This window comes from Pagrus pagrus (genome assembly GCF_965226575.1).
Source record: "Pagrus pagrus genome assembly, chromosome: 13".
NCBI classification, from domain to species: domain Eukaryota; kingdom Metazoa; phylum Chordata; class Actinopteri; order Spariformes; family Sparidae; genus Pagrus; species Pagrus pagrus.
Genome location: NC_140197.1, coordinates 28514284 through 28520364, shown reverse-complemented (window position 1 = coordinate 28520364; position 6081 = coordinate 28514284).

The window sequence follows — 6081 nt, the reverse complement described above, 5'->3', positions numbered from 1 at the left end:
GAGCCGTCCTGATGAAACTTTCATTATACCGACATTGACAATAACTGTGATATTAAAGAATAAAATAATAATATTGTGTTAATCACACACGATGATATCGTGCAAATTCCAGTGCAGTTCTTTATTCTTTTCCCTTTGCATTTTGCAAAGTAATAAATAAATAGATACATAATAGATCCAATTAATTAATTAATTTTACTGACTTTTTTAAAACTTTTTTATGCACCATTTTTAATTTTTTTTATTTTGGCAGTATCAGTCCTCCGTACTCTCCACCTTCCTTCCTACATTCAGAATTTAAGTGCAATTTATTTGCCAAAAACTGAACAAAACACAAAGTAAACAAAGTTAAACATGATAATGTTATTGTGAACGATAATCGTGTTGTAAAAATGCCAAATTAGATAAAGTAATAAAGAAATAGTTCAATAAATAAGTAAATAATGCTCAAAATTATTATTTGCTTCTGTATTTATTTCCCTTCGCGTTAATTCCCATAGTTTTTTCCCATTTATTTTTCCATTTTAATAATTTATTATTCTTTTTAAATGTATTTATTTCTGTATTCTTTCCCTTTGCATTCTGCAAAATAATACACAAATACAAAATAACTAAAATTAAAAGTTAATAATTTAATAAATAAAATGGTAAACAAATACTGAAAGAATTTAAAACAGAAAGAGCTTTTTTTTTTTTGGCCACATTCTAAAAATGAATGCCTTTATTTATTTTTATTATTATTATTGTTGGTGCATTCAATGACCTATTTACTTATTTACTGAGCCATTTATTTATTTTTGAGTTGATTTGATTTTGTAATTTTGTAGACTGTAACACTCGGGTTGTCTTTTTGTTACATTTGTAGAAAATTTTAATTAAATTATATATCTCGCGATTTTTTTAATTTTAATTTCTTGTTGATTTTGGCAGTTTCAGTCCTCCGTACTCTCCACGCTATATGTTCATATTTTGAGTGTAATTTATTTGCAAAAAAATGAGCAAAACACAGAAAAACAGTCAAACATGATAGATTTTTTTAAAATTTCTGTTTATATTCTGCAATAATGTTGTTGATGTGAATTTTCTCGACCATGATCATCATGTAGTTAAAAATCTGATATGATAACAGCTTCAGATGAAACTAAAATTCAAATCAACATCTCTTGGTTTCTTTTCTTCTTGTTTCTTGAGGGAGAACAGAAGAAATGTGATTTACAAGTCAAGCAGCTGAGCATGTGGGCAGCGAGCTGCTGTGCTGCTGCAGGAACACACACTTACTATCTGAGTATTTCCAGTCACACACTTTCACACTGAGCTCTGTCTTTGAGTCACATCGTCACTTTTATAGAAAGGCGTTCTGACACGTACGTCACAGCGACACTTGCATCATCTATCTCTGGAAACATCTTCCCCTTCACATCATTATCAGGCTGCCATGTTGACCTGCAGCAGCGTGCAGAAGGTGCTCGTCACCTCTCTGCACCGCTTTGTTGAACTGGAATAGATTCACACCTGCTGAAATAGCTCGTCAGCCAGAGAGCGTGTGAGCATATGGCTGCTGTTACCATGGCAGACAGCATGTCTTTAATGCAGTGTTGGAGCCGGGCAGGTCGCAGCAGCTGGTCTGTGTCTCTGCAGCTGCACATCAGTTAGATTGTTGCATAAAACATCAAGAGAAGCTTTAAAATATGGAGGATGATGAAACCAAACATTTATTTTCAGAGGGAATCATGCTGATGAGGAAAGTGATAGAAAACTGGGATCAGATGGTCGATTAATATTTATGTAACGTGCTGCTGAGTCACCGGCCAAGTTCATGACACGTTCACACACACGCTAGCTGCTCTGTGACGCCGTACGAGCTAAATGCTAACGTCAGTTTGCTAAAGCTCTGATGTTAAGGAGGAATAATGTTATCCACGTCCACCATTTTAGTTTAGCATGTTAGCTTGCTTGCTTGCAAGACAAAAAAATGCGGCTGATGCTAACGTCAGCGTGTAGGAGGATTGTCATCACCCAATCTGAGGGCGAGCATGCACGAAAATGTCCACCATCTTGGACATTCTCAGTACGGCAACACCACTTGGACAAATCACATGCAGACCCGGAGTTAAACTGAAACTTTGTTGAGTTTAATTATCATTATGATTATGATGAGGGGTAGACCGATTATCTGGGTATTGATAATATGATTTCTGATTGGTAACACGTCACAATTAATAACCTAATTATGATTACTTTTGTTAATGATGAGGCTATTTTGGACGGCGGTGCGAGGTTGCCTGTCTCAGCGTATTGTTCAATGTTAATCTTGCTTTTAAGGTGATGTTCAAATATCTGGACAATATTGGAAACTTCCCTGCCATCAAATTTTAAATAAGCACTTTTTTTCCACCTCAGTTTGACATTTTGTGGTTTTATTACAGCTGCCACACGACCGAGTCACACCAGCGGATGTTTTTAAGGAGACTTGTGGACATTTCCTGCTGTTTCTGTGGTGACAAAGCTGGTTGTTTTTTTAAAGGAGACATACAGACATTTGAAGTGGTTTTTGAAACCTGCTATTTTTCGCAGACGGCGGACCATCTTCACCCGATTTATTAAGCCAAACCATGATGTTTTTCTAACATCAGTTATTGCGTTGATGGATGGATACGAGATTTGGTGCAGACGTTCGTGTCTCCCTCAGGATAAATGTTTAAAACTTTGGTGATTTTCTGACTTAAGTTTGAAAACTGTGGTCTAAATATCTGCAGAACTGATGGTCTTCACATCGTCCTCAGCTGTACTTTGTGTTTATGGCTAATTAACAAACGTAAGATGATGAGCTTGCATCAGCATGATGTCATTTAATAAGCACGGCTGTCATTATGTCCTGGTTGTGTGTCTGTCTGTGTTTTATGTTGTTTAAAATGGACACATGCGTCTATAACGTCGTCTCATCACAGTGTTGACGCCTGCAGCAGCTGCAGATTGTTTTTATTCTCCTCTTTTATTGCCTTTCTCCTCCTCTCACCATTTCTCCTTATCGGCCCTCTGCTCAGTCCTCAGCGTCGCTCTCTTCACCTCCGCCATCCCTCGCTCAGCTCAGCTCAGCCTGCAGGCTTATTGCTGCTTTTAGGCCTGACGGCTCTTTTCTGATCACAATCCTGCTCAGTATCTCTGCAGCACAGCTCTGCTGCTTCAGCAGGTGGTCGACACGCATCACACATACAAATCACTCGCAGGTTTTTCCGCTCTGTGTTTTGATGCTTAATATAAATATCATCAGCAGAACGTACAGAACAGGAAGAACGAGGAGAGTCTGGGAACGTTCAATACATGTGGATCAAATGTCTAGTTAGACACGATGCATTTGATGAACTGCCGTGGATCAAATGTTCCATGTTTTAAAGCTCATGTTTCTGATCAGCAGTGTAAAGAGTCACTTTGTGTTTGGATCTTTTTTTACACCATTTCACACAACAAAAATAAACAAAATCTTCTGAAATCTCAAAGTTCTGACTTTTCTCCCCAAATTCTGACTTTTTTTCCCCAAAATTAACTTTTTTCCCACAACTTTTTCTAAAAATTCTGACTTTTCTCCCCCAAAATTCTGACTTTTTTTTCCTTAACTTTTTCTCAAAAGATTGTTTCCTCAAATTTTTCAATACCTCCCCCCCCCACCACCACCACCACCAAAAGTTTCTCCTCAAAATTCGTACTTTTCTCCCCAAAATTCTGATTTTTTTTCCCATAACTTTTTCTCAAAATTCTGACTTTTCCCCCCCAAAATTCTCACTTTTATCCCCTTAATTTTTTCTTAAAATTCTGACTTTTTCCCAAAATTCTGACTTTTCCCCCCCAAAATTCTCACTTTTATCCCCTTAATTTTTTCTTAAAATTCTGACTTTTTCCCAAAATTCTGACTTTTTTCCCCCCTTAACTTTTTCTCAAAAAACTTTTTCCTCAATTTTTTTAATCCCCCACACCACCACCAAAATGTTTCTGCTCAAAATTCTTACTTTTCTCCCCAAAGTTCTGATTTTTTTTCCTTAACTTTTCCTCAAAATTCTGACTTTTTCACTAAAATTTTGACTTTTCCCCCCACAACTTTTTCTCAAAAGTCTGACTTTTTTTCCCTCTTAACTTTTTCTCAAAAAACTTTTTCCTCAATTTTTTTAATCCCCCCAACACCACCACCAAATGTTTCTCCTCAAAATTCTGTTTTTTTCCCACAACTTTTTCTCAAAATTGTATCTCCCCACCAAAAAAGTTTCTCCTCAAAATTCTTACTTTTCTCCCCCAAATTCTGATTTTTTTTTCCCCTCAACTTTTTCTAACAATTTGGACTTTCCTCCCCAAAATTCTGGCTTTTTTACCCTTAACTTTTCCTAACAATTTTGACTTTTCTCCCCCAAATTCGGACTTTACTCCCATAACTTTTTCTCAAAATTCTATCTCCCCCCAAAAAAAGTTTCTCCCCAAATTTCAGATTTTTTCCCCTTAACTTTTCCCAAAAATTCTGACTTTTTTCCCCTGATTTTTTTCTTAAAATTCTGACTCTTTCCCCCTTAACTTTCTCAAAAAAATTCCAAATTTTTTTTAATCCCCCAACACCACCACCAAATGTTTCTCATCCAAATTCTTAGTTTTCTCCCCAAAATTCTGTTTTTTTCCCATAACTTTTTTTCAAAATTCTGACTTCCCCCCAAAAAAGTTTCTCCTCAAAATTCTTACCTTTCGCCCCAAAATTTTGATTTTTTCCCCCTCAACCTTTTCTAAAAAGTCGGACTTTTCTCCCATAACTTTTTCTCAAAATTCTATCTCCCCGCAAAAAAAGTTTCTCCCCAAATTTTAGACTTTTTTCCCCTTAACTTTTCTCTAAATTCTGACTTTTTCACCAAAATTCTGACTTTTTTCCCCTCATTTTTTTCCTAAATTTCTGACTTTTTCCACAAATTCTGACTTTTTTTCCACAACTTTTTCTCAAAAGTCTGACTTTTTTCCCTCTTAACTTTTTCTCAAAAAACTTTTTCCTCAATTTTTTTAATACCCCCAACACAACCACCAAATGTTTCTCCTCAAAATTCTGTTTTTTCCCATTACTTTTTCTCAAAATTCTATCTCCCCACCAAAAAAGTTTCTCCTCAAAATTCTTAACTTTTCTCCCCCAAATTCTGATTTTTTTTCCCCCCAACTTTTTCTAAAAATTCGGACTTTCCTCCCCAAAATTCGGACTTTTCTCCCATAACTTTTTCTCTAAATTCTATCTGCCCCCCAAAAAAGTTTCTCCCCAAATTTCAGATTTTTTTCCCCTTAACTTTTCCCCAAAATTCTGGCTCATTTCCCCTGAAATTTTTCTCTAAATTCTGACTTTTTCCCCAAAATTCTGACTTTTTTTCCCTTATTTTTTTCTTAAAATTCTGACTCTTTCCCCAAATTCTGACTTTTTTTCCCCCCTTAACTTTCTCAAAAAACATTTCCAAATTTTTTTTAATCCCCCCAACACCACCACCAAATGCTTCTCCTCAAAATTCTGACTTTTCTCCCAAAATTAAAATTTTTTCCCCATAACTTTTTGTCAAAATTCTGACTTTTTCCCCCAAAATTCGGACTTCTTTTTCCTCGATTTTATCTCACAATTCTGAATTTCTGAAGTCAGAATTTTAGGAAAATTTAATGGGAAAAAATATTAATTTTGGGAAAAAAAAAAAAAAAAAAAAGTCAGAATTTTGACAAAAAGTTAAGGGAGAAAATCAGAATTTTAAGAAACAATTAAGGAGAAAAAATTCAGAATTTTTGGGAGAAAAGTGAGGACTTTGAGAAAAAGTTAAGGGGAAAACGTCAGGGGGGGAAGTCAAAATTTTTAGAATTTTTTCCCCATTAGTGATGAATTATTTTTTCAGTTGGTTTCACATGATGTTGGCTGAACGTTTTTCCCTCAAATCATAAACACGGGAGAAAACAGTTTAGATCAGAATATGGATCACCAGACGGATGGATCACTTGTCCCTCAGGGCTTCCATAGATTCATGTTAAAGCAGAAGGAAAACAGAGGTAACCTGGAGCGACCCCGTCCTCTTTTATTGATTTATTTAA